Source organism: Chelonia mydas, chromosome 1 (genome assembly GCF_015237465.2).
Source record: "Chelonia mydas isolate rCheMyd1 chromosome 1, rCheMyd1.pri.v2, whole genome shotgun sequence".
Taxonomy (NCBI): domain Eukaryota; kingdom Metazoa; phylum Chordata; order Testudines; family Cheloniidae; genus Chelonia; species Chelonia mydas.
This window is the reverse complement of record NC_057849.1, coordinates 13,467,336-13,488,864: the sequence shown is the minus strand read 5'-3', so window position 1 is coordinate 13,488,864 and position 21,529 is coordinate 13,467,336. Positions and strand designations below refer to the sequence as shown.

General features: G+C 50.6%; 1 protein-coding gene across 2 annotated transcripts in view; it reads left to right on the top strand.

The window, feature by feature from the left end:
• The first annotated feature begins 633 nt into the window (after positions 1 to 633).
• Positions 634 to 21,529, top strand: part of P2RY2 (purinergic receptor P2Y2) — a 37,330-nt gene continuing 16,434 nt past the window's right edge. Inside the window, exon 1 of one of the 2 annotated variants that reach the window (XM_037881335.2) lies at positions 634 to 914. The gene's annotated coding sequence lies outside the window, so the exon portion shown is untranslated. The remainder of the gene's footprint in view (positions 915 to 21,529) is intronic. The other variant, XM_043527604.1, reaches the window with a different exon arrangement.

Sequence of the window (21,529 nt, the reverse complement as noted above, 5' to 3'; positions counted from 1 at the left end):
CAGAACGTCGACTCTTTTGAATTTTTTTTTCCAATCAATACCTTCTGCTGAATTTAACCTGAATTCGACATATAGCTTTCGGGACTCAGAAAATGCTTTTATCAGTTAAAAACCTATTCAATGAAAAAAATTCATCCTGCTGTCTGCATGGACGTGGATCAAAATCATAGCCCGATTCTGGATTTCACAGATCTGTATAATCCAAACCCCCTAGATCCAAACACCGACACTCTTTGCAGTCAGAATTTTAGTTTGCAGGATCTGCATTTTGCAAATGAACTGGGGACAGAGGAAGCATCGGAAGAGCCAAGAAATCCTGGGTGTTCTAAATCTGGATCCAGAATGGGTGTCTGGAGCCCCTTTCCCATCTGGTTCTGACTCCATGCTGCTCAGGGAAAGCACTCCAGAAAAAAGTCCGCTAGGATTTGTTTGGTTTGCTGGCTTGCTTTATTACATCTTCCCATCATTCCCCTGCTAGGTCAGCTCAAACTAGAACAAAACTCGTCTTTGCTCTGACAGCTGGGAACCGGTTTGATTCCCATACTTATTAGAGTAAGACTAGTGTGGGCTGGCTGCCGATGGCATCACTCTGATTGTATGACATTCTTCTGCACCAGCACGCCTCCTCTGCTCGCCAGTAGGCTTGCAAGAGCTGTGAAAGCAGTAAGTAAAGAGTTCTCCCCTCCCAAGCAAAGGATGAGCTTGCCTTGACAGGCAGGCACTCGTAGAAGCTGCTGCTGCTCCCTGTGTGTAGGCTCTCACAAATCAGGAAGGAGGGGAAAGTGACAGAGAAACAATAACACCAAAAACTCCTCCAAAACAGCTGACGATGAAAGTGAGCAGGAAGAAAGCAACTTGAAGGCAGCAGCAGGAGGAGGAGAACGATTTTCCAAGAAACCTGGAACAGCAAATCTGTGAGTGTGTGACTGTAATGTGGTAATCTGTACTTTCTCTTTCTTCCCCTATTCAGATTTGTCTGGGAGCGACGTTCACAAACGCACAAGGGAGCACAAAACCAAGTTACATTTAGTTCCCTGAGAGGGGTGGGTGTATGCAGCACTGTTACCAGTAACTGCTGTCCCCTTGAGCTCCAGGATTTATCTTTGGTTTGGAGAGAAAAACTAAACATTGAGGGGACTGTGCTGCCTGAACATTGGACGCTGCTTCTGTGTGTGTGTGTGTGTGTGCACGCGTGCACATGCTCTAATGCTAATCACAGGGTGTAACTTGTTGCTGATTGTCTCTGGGTTGTCACTGTCCTTACCTGGATCCCTTTCTAAGAATAAGATCTAGCAGAACAGAGGCCAGCTTCGGTCCTTCTCCACCCACTCACTGCTGTTGTGGGTCCTTGTTGTTTATGAAGGGGAGTGAAAACTGAGTGACATGGTCAGCCAGGGGCTGCGTCCAACTGCCCTGCCTTGACTGAATGATGTTTTCAAGTTCAGGAATCATAGACTCATAGAATCTCAGGGTTGGTGGGGACCTCAGGAGGTCATCTAGTCCAACCCCCTGCTCAAAGCAGGACCAATCCCCAACTAAATCATCCCAGCCAGGGCTTTGTCAAGGCTGACCTTAAAAACCTCTAAAGAAGGAGATTCCACCACCTCCCTAGGTAACCCATTCCAGTGCTTAATGAGGAGTGAGGTTTTAAAGCCCTCACTGACATGCACCCAGCCGAACAGAAAGACACACTTGAAAAACTCCCCTTTCATATCAACCTACAGCCAGAGAGGTTCCCCCCCAACTCACTGTAAGGGCAGGTTGGCAGCTCTGGGCAGAGTGACTGCAAACATGACCTCATCTCGCTTGGTAACTGGACACTGTGCATTGGGCTATTTATTGCCGTTGCTCTGCTGTCATGATCCATTGTCAGAAACAAGCTGGAGACCAAACGAGGGAGAGACTGACAGGGTGTGGAGTGAAGCATTGGGCGCTGCTCAGAGCAGCAGGAAGGGGCTAGCTTGCCTGTTGATATTGTGATTGGCTGTAAATATTTAGCAGGTTTCAAAGCAGTGGCAGGTGCCACTCAGCCATGCCAGTGTAAACCAGGAGGCGCAGCCCTGAAATCGGCGTGTGACTCCAGATTGACGCCAGTGTAAATGAGAGGAGAGTGGCTCAGTGTGGCTGTAGTTCTCTGCTGCTCTGTCCTCGCACTTCCTGACCTGCTTCCCCCACCAGAAAAGAAAATAATAATAAAAATAAACACCGGGTTTGCTTATCAGTTTCATTTCCTCTGCTGCCAGTTTAACCCCTGAACTCTGACAGGAGTGAAAGGTAAAGGCAGAAAAATGGTGGCAGCTGGAGTGGGAAATGCAGGGGGAATGGGAGCAGAGAGGAGGACTGGGGCAGTAGGTGAGTGAACAGCCAGGTGTGTGAGCAGCTACAGCTGTTTGGCTGGTCTGGGTGGGGGATCTGTTCCTGCTTTCCCCTGAGACAGCAGGAGGAAGCTGGAACAGGATAAGGGGCAAGAACGCAGACCTGTTTGTTGCCTCCACCTATGGCATCTTGTCATGAACCAGGACTATAAGCTTTTCAGGGCAGGGACGGTCTACACCACGTTCGTGCAGCACCTAGCACGTCCCTTTGATCTGCAAGCAGCTCTCAGTGTCCCAGTGAAGAGAAGGCCCCCAGGTACCTGAGACCTACTCAGCTCAGTAAACAGGCAGCGGGAGGACAAAGCATATGTAACGACTTCCCTCTTGGCTGTTACCAGGATGAACCTAGACCCTTCAGTTGAAAGTGAAGAGCATAAACTGCTACAGCTGGAGCTAAAGAGCTGGCCCTCTTAACCAGCCGCTGCAGTAGACTTGTAGCCTCTGGCCATCAGGCGCGTAGAAAAACACATAACTAGAGGTGGGCAAAAGAATTTCGATGCATGTTTTTCTGTTGAAGCTGAAATGTTTTGCAGAAATGTATTTGTTGGGAAGGTTTCTGGGGTCCAGGATGTAATTGAGAGAGAGAGGCCACCCCAGAGTATCCTGGTTGGGGGCAGGGGAGAGAAGGAAAGGTGACGGAGACGGCCAGAAGAGCCTAGTGGTAGGGCACTTACTTGGGATGCGAGACCCAGGTTCAAGTCCCTGCACTCTCCTGTGAATCAGGCAGAGGAGGGTGAAACAGGCAGGGCTCTGTCCCTGTGTAGTTATTGCGGCTGCTGCTCAGTGCCAGAGTGCACACCCGCCCGCCCCCCAAGGGTGCCAGTAGCATCCCAGTGTGCCACAACTTGGTGCATCAAGAGCTAGGCTTGTAGGCGCTGGCCCTGGTGGGTGCTGCAAATATCCTCGGTGCAGAGGCTTAGACAATCACAGTTCAAAGGGAGCAATAAGGGGTCTGGTTTGGCCCCTGGGGGAAGCCAACGTGACTGTCAGGGACAGAAGAAATGGAAGCTCCCTAAAAGCGTGTGTGTGTGGGGGGGAGGGCAATGGCACCCAAACCATGGCCTGGCCCCCCCCAAGCTGCCCCTTCTCTCTGAGCCCCTCTCCTCATGCCATCCCTTCTGCCAGAGATCCTGCTCCCATGGTGCCTCTTCCCCCCAGACGCCGCCCCCCACTCACTCTTCTCCACCTCTTCCCCCTCCTCACTCGTCCTTACGGCCAGTACTAAGTGGGAGGGCTATCCCTGCCCCCCCTGTTCCAGCGCCCCGGTCAGGGCTCTTCAGGATCACGGTCTGCGTGCCCTCTCTCGTCTAGTCTCTAGTCAAGCAAATGGGTACTTGCAGGTTTCCAGGCCAGCCTCACCTTCGGGCTTGTCTTCACTGCAAGTGTTAGCACGAGCTAGTGCACTCGAGTTACTGCATCAGAGCTAGCCCCGCTCGAGTGAGAGCAGCCACACTGCCAGCCAGCCCTGTAGCTGCACAGCGGGAAGGCTGGGGCAGTTGCTGCCGAGTTGTAACGCCAGCTATTGCCTCTCCGCTGCCTTACTAGCTTGAGTATCAGCATCCTCGAGCTTCAGCTCCTTCCCCCCCGCCCGCTGCCAGCCTAGCTCGGGGGAGTTTAAAGTACCGTTTAACTCAAGCTAGGGATTTGTGTGTGTGGCTGGGCGTTGCGTTAGGGGTAACGCTCCAGTTCTGACATGAGCTAACTGTGTGGTGAAGACACAGCCTTAGGTGAGTGTCTCTCACTGGGGTCCTGCCACAGGGTGCGCTACTCACCGCTCCGTGGCACCTCCTGCTGGCTGCTCTGGGGATTAGCTCTTTCAGCCTGACGCCCTCCTCTTGCGGTTCCTCGGCCCATCGTCTCACTCTGTTGCCCCCTCTCTGGCTCCTCGGGAGCTGCGGCGCCTCATCCTCATGGCTGAGCCCTCTGGCCACGTCACAAGAATCCTGCCCTTCCCAGCTGTTATCACAGTCTTCCCCGCGATCCCAGGCGGCCCTTACGTCCACTGCCCTGGCCGAGCTGCTCCCTCAGTGACTTGAACAAAGAGACCCAGACAGTCTTGAAGTTCACGGCCCAGATTGTGCCACTCATTCAGGGGCTGCTAGGGGAACCCCAGCCTGCCCTCAACTCTTGGCTCCATCCCGGGACCCTGTCTCCAGCAGCCAAGGTCTGTGTTAGCCCGAAGCTTCCTGCTGTTCCCCTGGACTGCTTCCTACCTTGCCTATCCCAGGCTTGCATCCTCTGCCCTTCTAGCCAAACCCCTCTCGCCTGGCTCCGCTAGACAGACCCTTCCTCTTGGGGCCAAAGCTTCTTCTCTCCCTTGTCCCAGGGAGAATGACACAGCCCTCTTCTCTGCAGCCCCTTCCTGCTACCAGCTCCTGGGTTTTATAAATGCCCCCATCTATTCCTGCACAGGTGAGCGCTCCTCTCAGCCTAAATATCCCCCAGCTTGCAGCCTCATAGTTTAATTGGCCCACCCGGCCTATGTTAACCCCATCACAGGCCCCTCCACACTGGCTCCTCCCCAGTAACTGCTGCTCCCCATAAGACCCACCCAGACCTGCTCCCAGCTGTAACATTCAGCAGCCCCTGCTCTGCATACAGCTCCAGGGGGGCTTTCTCTGCAGCTCCTGGCTCACCATGCACCTGCTGCTTCCCAGCAGAGTTCAGCCCTTCCCGGATCAGGACCCTTCCTGGTAGCTGGTCAGGGGAAAGGGAATTGTGGTGGGGAGGGTGCTGATGGGAGTTGCAGTCCCCTGCTTAGCAGATCCATCACAGTTGCTCCTTATCCTGCTTTTGGTCCACACTTGGCTATTCTCAGGTGTCTCTTTTACGCAAAAGAAAATCGAAAGTCCTCGTTTTCATTCCACACTCACAGACTCCTGTTTGGTCAAACTCTCAATTATCCAAATGACTCGGTGTCACCAACGGGGTTACGGCTAAATGGGATCCTATGTTAGCCCACAGAACGTCTGCTAGTTCATTATGAAATAACAGTGGAGCTAAAGTACCGGTCTTACAAGAAATGGCCAAAGTGCCTGGTGTAATGCACAAGCCTCGCATTGCTTGTCTTAAATGGTTTTGTCACTCACCTATTCATTCACAACATTCAGTCATTCAAATGGGGCTTCCCGGCGTCAGTGGGGATTGGCGATGTATTTTTATTAATAACCACCTGCGCGCAACTATATTAAAAGCCACACACCATTAGAACTTTTAGCCTACTTTCTTTCCCTGGGGTGACGCGGCGGATGTACTGGGTCTTGCAGTCTTCAACCTTTTTGCAATTTTACACCACTATACTGTCGTCGGTTTCAGCTGAGTTAATTTTAATTTACCAGCGTAAATGAGATCAGAGCGAGGCCCATCATCTCTAACCAGGCTAATCAGTCATTTAGTTTGCTGTTGATCAGGGACAAGCAATGACACAGGTTTTCTTAACTGGAACTTCTGGGTAAGCTACAAGAGTTAGTGAATGCAGCGTTGATGGTGTTCCATGTTTGCAGGGGCAGCTTTTTTGTCTAAGTATCTTATTTCCCTTTCTGCTCCAACCTTCTGTCTGCTTGATTACAAAATGACTTTGGCAATCTGCCATTTCCTCTGTGTTCAGAGGGAGCAATAAATCTCATCCCGGCTCTGAACAAACCCCCACATATAATTACTCGATAACATTCCAGAGGTGATATATTTTGTGGCATGAAAAATCATCCACACTCTAAAATGTTCAGGGATTTCACTTTTCACTTCAACTAATAAAGCTGATGGATCCTTCTTCCTCCTTTATGTACACACAGAAATCTTTGTCCTCCTTTCTCCTAAGTTCATCAGTAAACATTCCAGTTAAATGAAGCATATGTCAGCAACTGAAGGGCGAAAGCTTTGTAAATGAATCTTCTGGAGTCCTGGAATTATTCCACATCTCCTTTCCAGGCGAAAGGGCTAACGTACAGCACGTGTTTATAGAAAACTGGAGAAGTAAGGTACTTAAGTATGTTAACTATTCCATCAATGATTTATTTCTTCCTGGCCATACAGAGGAGGCGATTATCTCTGGATAGTAACACAAGTGTAAAAAAAAAAAAAAAGGTCTAGGTGATCACTAAAGTTGCCACCATTTTTGTAGTCAAGTCCCTTCTTAATGTTCACATCTCCCATGATGCCCACAGGAAGTGTATCAATCCATCATTATTAGTGGATATTAATTAAAAAATAAAAATTGATCTATGTGAGATTTTAATCGTCTTCCAACGAATAGTACTTTATACCATGAGTTGTCCCCTGAAGTCAATGGAACTGACGCATGGTGCAACTAAATCAGGGTATCAGAATCTGGCCCTAAGATATTTCTGTGGCAACTGCTTCCATCGTGTCTAAGCGCTGTTATCGGTCACTTTACCCCAGCTTCCCTGCTTCTAGCACATTGTGAGGTCCGTAGAGCAGGGACCATCTTCCTGATGTGCTCTCTACAGCACAGTGTTGAAGTGTCACGGGCACAAATTATGCTTGTACCTTTTTTGGCATATGAAGAAAGAGGTCCCAAAAGACATTTTAAAAGTTTTTCCCCCACCTTAATGTGATTTTTACAAGAGATGGTTGAAAAATAGTGTGTGTGTGGGGAGGGGAGCGGGTCACAAAAATTACAAAGCGTCTTCAATTTTTTACAAATATTTCAACTGGTTCTATTCCGTGTGCAATGGCAAGTCTGGTTGGGGCAGAGAACTTTTTGGGAGACCCACAGCATGTTCGCTGGGAGCTCACGGAATCAAAGGGCCGGGTGTATTGAATCTTTAACATAGTTGCCTTTTCTCCAAAATGTAAGCAGGCATTGCAGTTAAATAATGTCACATATATAAACAATTTAACATATTGACTACAAATCTCTCCCCCTCTCAATTGCTCACATTTCATTCTCTTAACTTTTGTACAAAATTTCAAGCAGTCATCACAGAGTCTTCCAGGCAGACAAAAGCTGGATTTCTAATGTAAAAACCAAGCAGAATCCTGCCCTATTTACAAAGTCTTTCCAGCTTTCACTGTCCGTCACAAAGAAGCATAAAAGGTCACAAGCCCAATTTCTCCCCCTTTTATAATGTTTGCAAGTCTTAAATGACACTGAACTTCCTTATACAATAGAATGGCTTGGTTTACAGGGAAGAGCTCTGCCACGCAAGCTGAGAAGGGAATTTTATTACGCAGGTAGCTGTGTGGGTGGGAAGTTCAGGATTCATCACAGCAGCAGTGACAGAAGGTGAGATGTTATACAATAAGTATTGCTCCGAACAAGTGAAAGAGGAGAGCTGATTGCATTGGTTCTGTGTTGAGCCAGTCTGAGAACCTGCTATGTTGTGAGTTTCCAAGACTCATATCTTCCAACTAAATTAAAATGAACCAGATTAAGGCCACTTTGATTCTGCATGAGAGCGTCCGCGCAAGGGCCGAATGCACTTTAACTACTCCACTTTAAATTCATACCTTCCTTTTGTGATTTCAGATTAACTCTCCTTAGCGTTCCTGTGTAGACAAGTCCCAGGAGTCATGCTGTCTGGTTCAGGAATTAGAATGAAAGGAGGAAATGATGCCTGGGGATTGCCCCTGTGTAGAAGCCCAGGTGGCACAGATCTGGCTCTGTGTGCCCATCGCACAGCCTTTGATGTAAGGAGCTAATTAGTCCCCAGTGTGATACTGATTCACGTGATGCGGACACCTGACTGCAGTTCAGCAATGCCCAGGCACCTGCAGGGTTGCAGCCTTTCTCTGGAAGCATATCTGCAGCTGCCCCTGTTCTTCCAGCTCACTGTGATTTCTGTGCTGCAGTCACCCCGGAGTATTTATGGGGGTGCTTTAGGGTTATTTTACCAATCACTTTTCAGATTTACCCGCTGATGAACGAGGGAAGAGGTGCAAAGTGAGGGACGGTTCCCCTCCCCCTCCCGACACTTAGTGTCTTTGGGATCCAGTAAGAACAGGTGTCGGGAGAGCCCCAGAATCTGCCTGCCCAGACCAGTGGAGACTGAGTCAGCTCCTCTCCCTTTCTGGAGTAACAGGAGAAGATAAACACTGCTTGGGAGAGGAAGGAAGAGGACGACCTGGCATTCTGCTGTCATGGCCTGGCTCCACTGATCGGTCCAACCACGCTATTTAAGCCAGAAGGAGGCACAGGAAGTTTGTCCGAGCAACAAGGTGATTTCCTGTTCTTGCTGAGCCTGCATCGGACCCTGCTTGTGCCTGCCTGCTGACCCTAACCCCGTTCCTGCTTCCTGTTCCACTCCTGGCTCCTGCCTCGCCCCTGCCTTCGCTCCTGTTCCCACCATGGTCCTGCTCCGTGGTTAATCCTCCTCTCCCTTCCAGTTCCTGCCAGATGCCTTGCCCACTGGTTACCAGTTCCAATCGTGGGCTCCGACTTCTGACCCTGACTCAGGCTCGACCCCTGGCTCTGGCATTTGCCATCTGACCTCGGCTCTGACCCTCAACTTCAATTCCTGGTTCTGACTCTGGCTTGACCCCTGGCTCTGGTAACTGGCTGTTGATTCTGATACTGACCCTTGGCTTCGTTCCCCAACCTGGACGCCTGCTCCGCCCACTAGACCTGACTCCTGCTCTGAGTACTAGGCCAGACTGCTTACATCCCGCTCCGTAACAGCGGGGAGGTACCTCCGGGAACTAGTTCAGGCTCCTTGATTCAGTGCTGGCCTGGCCCTGGCATTGGAGCAGCCATGCAGCTGCTCCGACTTACATCAGTGGAGAGCTGATGTGACAGAGCCCTGCTTTGGCCCCCGCTTCTGCCTCCAGCTCACTCCCAATAACCTCCCATCTCTCACCACGCGCTGGGTGCAGGCATTGGCAGTGAACAGGGAACTCTCTGCTGGCTGTTGCTGCTCAGCATCCGAACGGCACAAAGAGGATGGGGTGGAGCGGAGAATCCATCTCCCAGGTGCTCGCTGCAATGCCAGGAGACTCCTCTAGTGGCATGGACCCGGTGTAGAGTCCCCTACGCCACACTTCACCCGCTAACGCCACCACAGGGGACATGGGGAGAGGAAAGGACATATGGCCAGGGCGCCCCTGCACTGCCCCAATCCCTGGCTGTGATTCGAGGACTCCTCAAGCTGCTGTAACTCACCTTGGGCACCAGCTCCGGACACAGCAGCCCCAGGGTCAGGCGAGCTTCTAAGCCCACCCCCGTCCCTACGTGTCAGAGCCGGAGCTCCAGCCTAAGCCGCCACTTCAAAGTGCTGTCTACCCAACTGTCTGTACAGCGCTAGGGCGAGCCGTGCTGACCCCGTCTGTTGACCTGGGCTGGGAGGCTCACCTCCGCGGACCGCGTGTGGACGTGTGCCTCGGCACCTCCAGCGCAGCCTGTGCTGTGCACAGTTTGGCCTGACCCCAGGCCCTGCGCAGGAATCCTGTGTGTATTTTTCCACACCGTCATCATTGATGTTAGTTCAAGGACATTTGCAGAAAAGAATAGGCAGGGTCCTGCCAACGCTTGGACTGCGTTTTCCCTACAGTAAATAAGTGCCTTTGCGCTGTCTGCTCCTAATTAACCAAGCGAGATATGAAAATGCCGGATGCTGGAGCAGCCCGACTCTCTGGGTGAAGGTCTGGGGCACTTGAAGTGTGCTCTTAATCCATGGTCTCAGCTGTAATTCAACACAGGCAGTCTCCAGAGCCCTGACCAGTGCTTAAAGCCGCTCTCGCTCTACAGAAAAGTCCACTGCAGTTAAAGGGGGGGGGGGGGGTGATTCCCCTCCAGTTTAAATGAAGCCAGCATAAAGCCCATAAAGTGCATCAATTTAAAATCTGTAATGTAAAGCCCCTGGAAAGTGCATTTACATTTGGCCGGAAGCATCCATCCACAAATGCACCCGTTGTCTTTGTTGCGAGAAGAGAGCTTCCAGGCAGCTGAGTGCAGGTCAGGTCAATGTTGGGAAGGGTTTGTTTTAGGTGAGACTCTTGTGCTTTCCAGCTCATTCAGCTGGGTCGGTTCTCTGAGCTGTACACAAAGGCCACGACCACAGGTTACGAATACATTTCAAGTGCCACAGACTTTGACCCACAGTTTCCCTGCTCCAATATCTTCACCCCTTGTCTCGTTGATTACGACCAGAAAGTCACTCATTTACTGTAGTAGAGTCAGTAATAAAACGGAATTCACTAATATATATAATGGAGCCAGGCCAGAGCTGCACTCTTCAGACCCTGCACTGAGCACATCCGAAGTCCAGGGGGTGTTTGGATCAAGGGTTCTGGTTCAGTGAATTGCAGGCCAGCTAGGCAGTTGGGCTTTGCATCAGAACATTCCCCAACTCTAAGGTATTTATTATATCACAATAGCACCTAGAGGCCCCCACATAGTAGTGGTCAAGACAGAGAAAGGGCGGGTGGGGAAATTGAGGCACAGCGAGGTGACATGATTTGCCTAAGGTTGCACATTAGAGTTGAGACTAGCTCCCACTCTCCTGACTCTCACGCTAGCACCCCATCCCCCAGACTCCTGTTTATACTCCCCCATTTGCTCTGGGCCTGTCTCTAGTGCACAACCTGGCAGCCCTTCACCTCTCAAAATGTTGGTGAGCTTTGGGACCAAACACTCTTCCTGCTCTCAGTGGAGGGGTTTGCAGGGCTGCAGGTCCAGTTTTGCACCTGGTGTTGCAGTTACTTTGTTAGACCCTTCAAGCTCTTTGCTAGTCCCCCCGCCCCACCCCCCCAGTCACAGAGCAGGTCTCATGTGTGTGTCCCGGACCAGCACTGCCTGCTGTCTGACAGAAACCCATGGGCACGCTGAGGTCATTCCACTGCTGAAATGAAGGGGGAATGTCTGGCACCGCTTAAAAGACGCTTGGCTGGAAGGAGTGTTATTCCGTGGTCTGTGTGAAAGGAGCTGATGGTCTCCTTCCAGTCCGTAGCCAGCAGCTGCCCACATCACACAAACCGTCCCTACAATTGGCACTAGCTGGCCCCCTTGCAGGCAGCGTCAGCAAAGAAGCTGAGCGTTGAAGAGAGCTACGGAGACTCAGCAACCCTTTCGGTCCTGTTGTTATTTCGAGTGCCCGGGGCAAACGGTGCTTGACAGGAGGCGAGATGGGCCAACACCGAACAGCTCGGTGGGTCGGAGAAATGTAGGGACAGTCGGACACAATACAAAGCTCATTGCTTAGGGTGCTCCCACAGGACAGGAGGAAGCACACAGGCTGGAGTGGTAGGCCCGGCTGCCCTGTGCTGGCCCTGTTCTGTGGAGGAACTCAGGGTTTTATTCTCCAGGGCTGTCAATCCAGCATCACCGGAGCTTTATCCAGGCAGGTATCTGCACTCAGACATCACCCAAGCATTAGGGGTCGCTCCATTGTGCCTCGGGCCAGGAGGTCATGGTTTGTAGACCATCTGCTTTATGCTGCTTGGTTGGGTTTCTTGTGGTGCTTGCTGCGATGGCCACATTGTCCCTGCCACGCCTGCTCCCTCCTTCCCTTTAACACATAGTCCTGTCATGAGTGCGGGGCACTGGACTAGATGACCTCTTGAGGTCCCTTCCAGTCCTACGATTCTATGATTCCCACAGATGCTGAAGGAGCTCCAGACTGGGTCTGTGCCTGGAGGAGACCAATTCCCTGTCCACCAGCTCCCGTGTTCCATGCATGGAAGGAAAGTCCCTCACCCCAACTCTTGAGCATGGGAAGGGAGGGCCCCATAGATAGGTCCTTACCCCAACTTCCCTACAGCTCCAGGCATGGGGGTAGGTCTCTTCCGTACCCAAGCCAGCTGCTCCACTCCTGTGGAACTGAGCATGGGAGGAAATAGCCGTCTGCTGCTGCCCCCAAACATCTCCTGACTTCATGGCACATCCCCAGCCCCGATTCTCCAAGGCGCCCTGGGAGCAGTGGGAAAGTTCTTTTAAGCAGTAGAGAGGGTTGAGGCGTTTCACAGCAGTGGGACTTGGACACCTCAGCTCACTTATAACACACACCATCCCCAGGGGCACCATTTCAGATTTTGGTAGGCTACCTAGGCACCTGAAAACTCAATTTTTTTGGCAGATAAGTTAGCAATTAGCTGACAGGAGCACCGTGTCTCATTCCTATACAAAAGAAAGAAAAGTAAACAAATATGGGACCCTCTCATCTCTAATACTAACATGTTCGGACATCTTGTGGCAAGTCATTTAAGGGACCCTGGTTAGGTTTAAAATTTTAATGTATATTCTTACTTTATTCCTTGTTACTAATTCTGTGGAGAGAGAGACCCTGTCAGGACTCCTGGGTTCTATCCCAGTTCTGGGAGAGGAGTGGGGTGTAGTGGGTTACAGTGGGGGGCAGATACATTTGGGTTATGTATAAGAACATCAGAACGGCCAGACTGGGTCAGACCAATGGTCGATCTAGCCCAGTATCCTGTCTTCCGACAGCGGCCAGTGCCAGATGCTTCAGAGACAATGAACAGAACAAGCGATAATTGAGTGATTCATCCTGTTGCCCATTCCCAGCTTCTGGCAAACAGATGCTAGGGACACTTCAGAGCATGGGGTTGCATCCCTGCCCATCCTGGCTAATAGCCATTGATGGACCTACCCTCCCTGAACTTATCTAGTTCTTTTTTGAACACTGTTATAGTTTTGGCCTTCACAACATCCCCTGGCAATGAGTTCCACACGTTGACTGTGAAGAAATATTTTCTTTTGTTTGTTGTAAATCTACTGCCTATTAATTTCATTGGGTGAGCCCTAGTTCTTGTGTTACATAACAACAAGGCTGTTACTCTGAAACTTCCTTATTCAATTTTTTCACTCCAGTCATGATTTTATAGACCCCCCAGTATATCCCCCCTTAGTCATCTCTTTTCCAAGTTGAAAAGTCCCAGTCTTATTAATCTCTCCTCATATGGAAGCCGTTCCATACCCCTAGTCATTTTTGTTGCTCTTTCCTGAACCTTTTCCAATTCCAATATATCTTTTTTGAGATGGGGTGACCACATCTGCAGGCAGTATTCAAGCTGTGGGCCTACCATGGATTTATATAGAGGTGATATGATATTTTCTGTCTTATTATCTATTTCTTTCCTCATGATGCCCAACATTCTGTTCGCTTTTTTAACGGCCGCTGCACATTGAGTGGATGTTTTCAGAGAACTCTCCACAGTGACTCCAAGATCTCTCTCTTGAGAGGTAACAGCTAATTTAGACCCCATCATTTTGTATGTATAGTTGGGATTATATTATGCCATGTGCATTACTCTGCATTTATCAACATTGAATTTCATCTGCCATTTTGTTGCCCAGTCACCCAGTTTTGTGAGATTCTTTTGTAGCTCTTCGCAGTCAGCTTTGGACTTAACTATCTTGAGTAGTTTTGTACCATCTGCAAATTTTGCCACCTCACTGTTTCCCCCTTTTTCCAGACCCTTTATGTTGAATAGGACTGGGCCCAGTACAGACCCCGGGGGGACACCACTATTTACCTCTCTCCAGTCTGAAAACTGACCATTTATTCCTACCCTTTGTTTCCTATATTTTACCTGGAGCGCCTGGCAATGCTTTCAGGAACATCTAACTATCCTTAATTTAATTTAATGACAAGCCTTTTGTTATCTTAATCACCCTGCCTGTGTTTATAAACAAACTCCCTGCCCCCAAGGGCGGAAGCTGGGAGCAGCCCAGAAATCATCACATTTCACACTCAGGGTGTGTTGCTGTTAAGAGCTCCATCTTGGGCTCGAACAGACCTCCAGTACAAAATTCGAGGGGGGGGGGAGGGGCCTCCTGTGTCACCCCTGAGTGCCCAGCAATGGGTGTGCTCTAGATACACCAACAACACTAATGTGGGGATCACCAGAGGCCACAGACAGCCACGCTGAGCCCCCAGTGCAGGGCCAATATCCTGCTGGACATTCCACTGCTAGGGTTGCCAACTTGCTAATTACACAAAACCAAATGCCCTTTCCCTGCCGCCTTCCCTGCCCGATGCCCTGCCCCTGACCCACCCCTTCTCCAACGCCCTGCTCCCACTCACTCCATCTCCTCTCTCTCCATCGCTCTCTCTCCCCCACCCTCACTCACTTTCACCGGGCAGGGTCAAGGAGTTGGGGTGCAGGAACGGGTGCGGGGTGTGGGCTCTGGGAGGGAGTTTGGGTGTGGGAGAGGGCTCAGGGGTGGAGCAGGGAGCTGGGGTGCAGGCTCTGGGAGGGAACTAGGGTGCAGAAGGGGGTTCTGTCCTGGGGCAGGGGGTTGGGGTGCAGGAGTGGGTTTGGAATATAGGCTCTGGCCAGGCAGCTCTTACCTCAGGTGGCTCCCAGTCCATGGCACAGTGGGGCTAAGGCACGCTCCCTGCCTGCCCTGGCTCCACACGGATCCCGGAAGCAGCCAGCATGTCCGGCTCCTAGGCGGAGGGGCCAGGGAGCTCTGCATGCTGTCTGCCCCTCAAGCACCACCCCTGTAGCTCCCATTGGCCACAGTTTCCAGCCAATGGGAGCTCCAGAGCTGGCACTCAGGGCAGGGGCAGCATGCGGAGCCCCCATGGGCACCCCTGTGCCTAGGAGCTGGACCTGCTGGCTGCTTCCGGGAGCCGCGTGGAGCCAGGGCAGGCAGGGAGCTTGCCTTAGCCCCACTGTACCACTGACCGGACTTTTAGCGGCCCAGTCAGCAGTGCTGACTGGGCCGCCGGGGTTCCTTTTCAACCAGGCGTTCCCGTTGAAAACCAGACACCTGGCAACCTCACCCACTGTGGAGAGCTCTGTGGTGACCCAGTCTCCTCTGTGAGACCATCTTGCACAGGTGAAAGGAAACTCATGCTCCCCTCATGGGGCTTCCCCAGCGTGAGGGTGGGATGGGGTTTGCCCTTTGTCGGCCAATCAGTGAGTCCAGCCCCCCACAACCTGGGGATTCCTCCAGATGGAGACCCTGTGTCTCTGCTGTGCTACCAGGGGCCTCCCCAGTTGCTTCTGCCCTTGGAACCTCCACTCAGGAGTTTTCTACACTGCACCAGGAGAGAGCAGGGGTTAGTGGGGCTTGTTAGGGCCTGAGCTTGCTCCATGGAGTCCATGCTACAGCTCCTGCTGAGGGCAGCAGGGGCAGGGCTTGACGTTTCCCCTTTGAGTTTTGCCCCCTCTGCCTGGGGAGGCAGAGGCAGCGATCTGGGGTTTCATGCTCCATCTTTCTCCCATGACTCCTCACGCCGCCTTCTTCATGGAGGAGACCGGCAAACGCTTTTAAACTCACGTGAGCCATGACCCTACGTAAGGCCTTGAGAAACACTGGGCCAGACTCACAGAACAAGGCTCGAGCGCTAAGCAAAGCCCAACGTGATGCGTGTGGCGCGGTGCCTTTCCAAACCTGACTGAAGCCTTTTCTCGAGTGGCCGGCTGTGTTCAAAACCACAGCCCGCCAGCACACGCACGCACAGCCCATTAGAGTAACATCACCATTTGATGAGTCGCTCGGAAATGCTTGTGTTTGTTTCCTTGTTGCTTTCCCTACGGTCACGCTGAAAAGGTCATGTTCACTACGGCTTTGTCTACGTTAGAGAGCTCACAGTGGCACAGCTGTACCAGTGCAACAACTTGGCACAACCGGAGCTCATCCAGGGCATCTGAGCCAGAGCCCTGCCGGTATAAACCAGGGCTGCTGCACCTAGGGCAGTCACTGCTCCAGGAATAATTTTCACCCTTGTTCTGAAACAGCCCCAATCTGGTCACCTTTTGGACACATTCCAAACTCAGCCTTGTCCCTAGGCATGTGGAAGTGGGGCTGGGATTGTGACTGTAGTGGTGTGGAATTGCCCCCAGGTGAGGGGCATTTGTGGTGGGTTATTTTAAATGGTCACTTCTAGGATGTGTTAGAAAAGTGCCTAAAATGTCTGGATGAGCACCCTCTGTCTGCTACTGTAGTGTCCAGCCCTTCCCAGTCACTAATGTATCAATTCTCACAGCACTCCTGTGAGGTGGGGCAGCTCCCATTTTACTGCTGGGGAAATGAGGTAGAGAGGACAGGTGATTTGCCCAAGGTTACACAGAAAGTCTGTGGCAGAGCAAGGAATTGAGCCCAGGTCTCCAGCTGGTGCTCTACTGACTGGGCCATACTTCCTCTCATTATAGCATTTCTACATATGTGAATAAATTATAAACATATGATCCCTTCTTATAGCGCAAAGCACTTCTTTTATTATTCATTATTACTACAGACTATGAATTGTAACAGGTGGCACTGATGTAGCATCTTTCTTCCAAGCGTTTGCTCCTTGAGGCAGGGATTTAGTTGAGGATTGGTCCTGCTTTGAGAAGAGGGTTGGACTAGATACCTTCTGAGGTCCCTTCCAACCTGATATTCTATGATTCTATGAACACGTCTACCTCTGGTTTTGCACAGCGTCAGGCATATTGGTGCCCCCCTGCTGATTGGGATCTTTGGGTGCTATGGTAATATAAATATCCAATCAGAGTGTCTTCCAAATGCCGATTGTCCTTGCCACATTCCCCTGAGAAGGGTAAACTGAGGCACAGAGCGGTGAAATTGATTGCCCCAAACTTACGTGAGCTGTTGAAATGCAGGCACCTCTGGGGGTGGGGATGGCGGATGTTTAAGGGCACACAGCCACCGTGCACACAATTTTAGGACAGGTCATGAACAAAGAATACCGTAGCCAACCAGCTCTGAGCACAGCATTTTAAAATACAGTAATTTGCCATGATATGCCCAGGGGGGTCTCATCTAAAACTACCAGTGGCCTTTCTGCAGGTGGCAGGGTGGGGAAGGGCAGGGGAAGGGGGTTGGAGCACAGAGCATAGGCTCTTTGGTAGAGTGCTCTCCTTTGTTTGCTGTGCTTTGTCTCCAAGAGCAGGTCTGCTTCCACTGAATAGTCTGCAAAGCCATGAGCAACGCCCTCCTCCCACGATGCTGGATGCCACCCAGGCCCAGTGCTTTGCAGGTGCTTGCACGGGAGGAGCCTTAGCAGCCGAGTCTGGCTTATTTCAAAGGCGCTTCCTTGGCCAGAGGTGAGGTCTGAGCACAGGACTATCACCCAGGGGCTCCTGCATGTTCTAATTTCAGACCCCTGCTCCATGACGGGGCTGAGCTCCAGTGGCTCATCCCACATCCTGATTGCCTGAACCCCCACACTGCGGGGAGCCCCTGCAGAGCTGGGCTGCATGGGGTGCAGAATGCACTGCCCAGATATTGCCCCCTCCCTCCCCTCAGCAGAACTGTACCTGTTCCACCAGCTCCAGGCTCCCCATGTGCAGGGTGCAAGATTTGCTCCGTGGGCAAGTGCCAGCCCCAGCGCATACTAGGGAATAAGAGGGCAGGGCTTTGGCAGGCAGTGGGGGTGGGAACTGAGAGGGAGAGCAACAAAGAAAGAGCCAGATTCCTCTCTCCTCCTCCCCCATGCCTGTGAGATCGCTGGACCGACAAAGGCCTCTGTCCAGTTCTGGGAGTGGGGTGTTTAATGCACTCTGGCCACTGAAGTCAATGGAAAAATATCCATCGACTTCAATGAGTTTCAGACCCAGGGCCAGGGTCCGACACCTTTGCTCACGCTGAGTAGCATCTCGCTATGCCGTTAGTCCCAGCGAAACAAATGGGGCTGTTTGAAGAGGGGGGGAGGGACTAGAGAATCTGCGTCCAGCCCACATTAAGCTCAGCACCAATGGTGCGCGGGCTCCCCCCGCCCCGCACCGCTGCTTGGCCTTGGGAGCACTCTTGCTCAAAAGCAGCCCACAAGCCAGCTGCTGCCAGAGACTTGTCTCACCCCTCTCATTAGAGTCTGCTGGGTTTGTTTGTATTGTACGGAGCCAGATGGGAGTGGTAGTTCCCCCACACACAGAGCAGGGAGTGGAAAGGGCTGGCGGGGTCAGCTCCACAGTGCCACTTATCCTTTGCCTCTGTCTGAGGAACGTGTCTCTCAGTAACTCACCCCAGCTGACGGTTCTGTGCATGCAAATGCAAGTGAACTGCGCTGGGCCCTGCAAGCATCTATAGAGGTGCAGAGCAATGGCCGATAGCCAATTGTTGGGGAGAAAGACGGAGCAGCTGGGAAAATTGCAAGGCTCTCCGAGTAGGATCTGATTGGTCTATTGGAGAAGACAGTTAGGCACCCTAGCATAAGAGAGATGAGAAGGGACCTGAAAATAGCCAGAGGTAGGGAGGCTGTTCCTGTTAATGAAGCCACTGCAGACATTGAGCTACTGCCCCACCCTCTCACCTGTGGAGGGGCCCGGTGGGGTCAGAAAGAAAAGGGACAATGAGTGTAAGAAACTGGCCCCAGGAGGTCACATAAATAGTGGGGTTTGTGGTGGGTGGATATGTCCATGGAGGGTCATGGAGATGAAATCACATGGGGAGTGGGGGAGGTTGATAAGTCCATGGAGACTCCTGGAGATGAGGGGGGTTTCTGAAATGGACAGGAAGAAAATGAAGGTTTCCCCATGACAAAGGCAATGAGCTGCTCCTTCCGGGTACATTGGAGAAAGTGAGTCATTGAACAATTCAGACAATTATTATTATAAAGTATTCACATGTGTGCTAGATACTTCACAGGAGACACATGAGAGACAGGTGCTTGCCCTGAATAGCTCAGAATCGAAGTGCTGGACTTGCCAAGAGGGAACATACCCCAGGGAAGGAGATGGCTGGGAAGGGACATGGGCTACTGATGAGGCTCTGCAGACACCAGGTGAGGCAGACATATGTCTGGATGGTATGGAGGTTTTATATGCCTCTTTTTGGTAGGGGACTATGCTGAGGAGTGAATTGAATGGGGCAGGGGTGGAGTGCAGAGAAGCAGATTTTGGGTGGCCATTGAATGGAGGAAGGCACAGAGATGTTAGACAAAAGGAGCATTGAGGTTAGTGCCCTTGGCGGAGCAGAGCGTGGGGGGAAATCACAAGGAGAGCAGGTTAGAGACACAGGCGGGGGGGGGGGGGGGGGGGTGTATGATCAAGCAGAAGGCAAGGGGAAGAAGTATGAATAGGATGAATCTGTAAACTCAGGGGTTGTACCGTGTGATTGGAGAATTGCTAACATAGTTCCTATTTTTAAGAAAGGGAAAAAATGTGATCTGGGTAATTATAGGCCTGTTAGTTTGACATCTGTAGTATGCAAGGTCTTGGAGAAAATTTTGAAGGAGAAGGTAGTTAAGGACATTGAAGTCAATGGTAAATGGGACAAAATACAACATGGTTTTACAAAAGGTAGATCGTGCCAAACCAACCTGATCTCCTTCTTTGAGAAAGTAACAGATTTTTTAGACAAAGGAAACGCAGTGGATCTAATTTACCTAGATTTTAGTAAGGCATTTGATACCCGTGCCACATGGGGAATTATTAGTTAAATTGGATAAGGTGGGGATCAATAGGAAAATTGAAAGATGGATAAGGAATTGGTTAAAGGGGAGACTACAGCAGGTCATACTGAAAGGTGAACTGTCAGGCTGGAGGGAGGTTACCAGTGGAGTTCCTCAAGGATCGGTTTTGGGACCAATCTTATTTAATCTTTTTATTACTGACCTTGGCACAAAAAGTGGGAGTGTGCTAATAAAGTTTGCGGATGATACAAAGCTGGGAGGTATTGCCAATTTAGAGAAGGACAGGGATACCCTACAGGAGGATCTGGATGACCTTGTAAACTGGAGTAATAGTAATAGAATGAAATTTAATAGTGAGAAGTGTAAGGTCATGCATTTAGGGATTAATAACAAGAATTTTAGTTATAAGCTAGGGATGCATCAATTAGAAGTAACGGAGGAGGAAAAGGACCTTGGAGTATTGGTTGATCACAGGATGACTATGAGCCGCCAATGTGATATGGCCGTGAAAAAAGCTAATGCGGTCTTGGGATGCGTCAGGAGAGGTATTTCCAGTAGGGATAAGGAGGTTTTAATACCATTATACAAGGCACTGGTGAGACCCCACCTGGAATACTGTGTGCAGTTCTGGTCTCCCATGTTTAAGAAGGATGAATTCAAACTGGAACAGGTACAGAGAAGGGCTACTAGGATGATCCAAGGAATGGAAAACTTGTCTTATGAAAGGAGACTCAAGGAGCTTGGCTTGTTTAGCCTAACTAAAAGAAGGTTGAGGGGAGATATGATTGCTCTCTATAAATATATCAGAGGGATAAATACCGGAGAGGGAGAGGAATTATTTAAGCTCAGTACCAATATGGACACAAGAACAAATGGATATAAACTGGCCACTAAGAAATTTAGACTAGAAATTAGACAAAGGTTTTTAACCATCAGAGGAGTGAAGTTTTGGAATAGCCTTCCAAGGGAAGCAGTGGGGGCAAAAGATCTATCTGGCTTTAAGATTAAACTCGATAAGTTTATGGAGGAGATGGTATGATGGGATAACATGGTTTTGGTAATTAAATATTCATGGTAAATAGGCCCAATGGCCTGTGATGGGATATTAGATGGGGTGGGATCTGAGTTACCCAGGAAAGAATTTTCTATAGTATCTGGCTGATGAATCTTGCCCATATGCTCAGGGTTTAGCTGATTGCCATATTTGGGGTTGGGAAGGAATTTTCCTCCAGGGCAGATTGGAAGAGGCCCTGGAGGTTTTTTGCCTTCCTCTGTAGCATGGGGCATGGGTCACTTGCTGGAGGATTCTCTGCTCCTTGAAGTCTTTAAACTACAATTTGAGGACTTCAATAGCACAGATATAGGTGTGAGGTTTTGGGTTTTTTTTGTAGGAGTGGTGGGTGAAATTCTGTGGCCTGCGTTGTGCAGGAGGTCAGACTAGATGATCAGAATGGTCTCTTCTGACCTAAATATCTATGAATCTAATACCTATGAATCTATGATGAAGGTGTGACCCAGAGAGGGGGCTGGAGGTTGGATGGGGACTTGAAGCAACAGACAAGAATTATTTTGGATTGGGTGGCTTGAGGCGAGGTCCGTGTCAAAGGGACGCAAGAGGAGGAGATTGCAGGGGAAGGGCTCATTGAAATTTTCAGGGAAGGACTTGGGGAGTCCAGAAAAGAAGGAACCACAGGACTTGAAACAGAAGGAGAAGGTGGCATGGCTGAGAGTTCTGTCCAAGGAGCAGTACTGCCTGAGGGAAACGTGGTGGTGGCCGCAGCAGTCAAGAGTGGCCAAATCAAAACAGCCTGAACTTTGGGAAAGTTGGGATCTGGAGCCTAACTTTGCAGCCTGGGCCCAGCTCTCTGTAGTAGG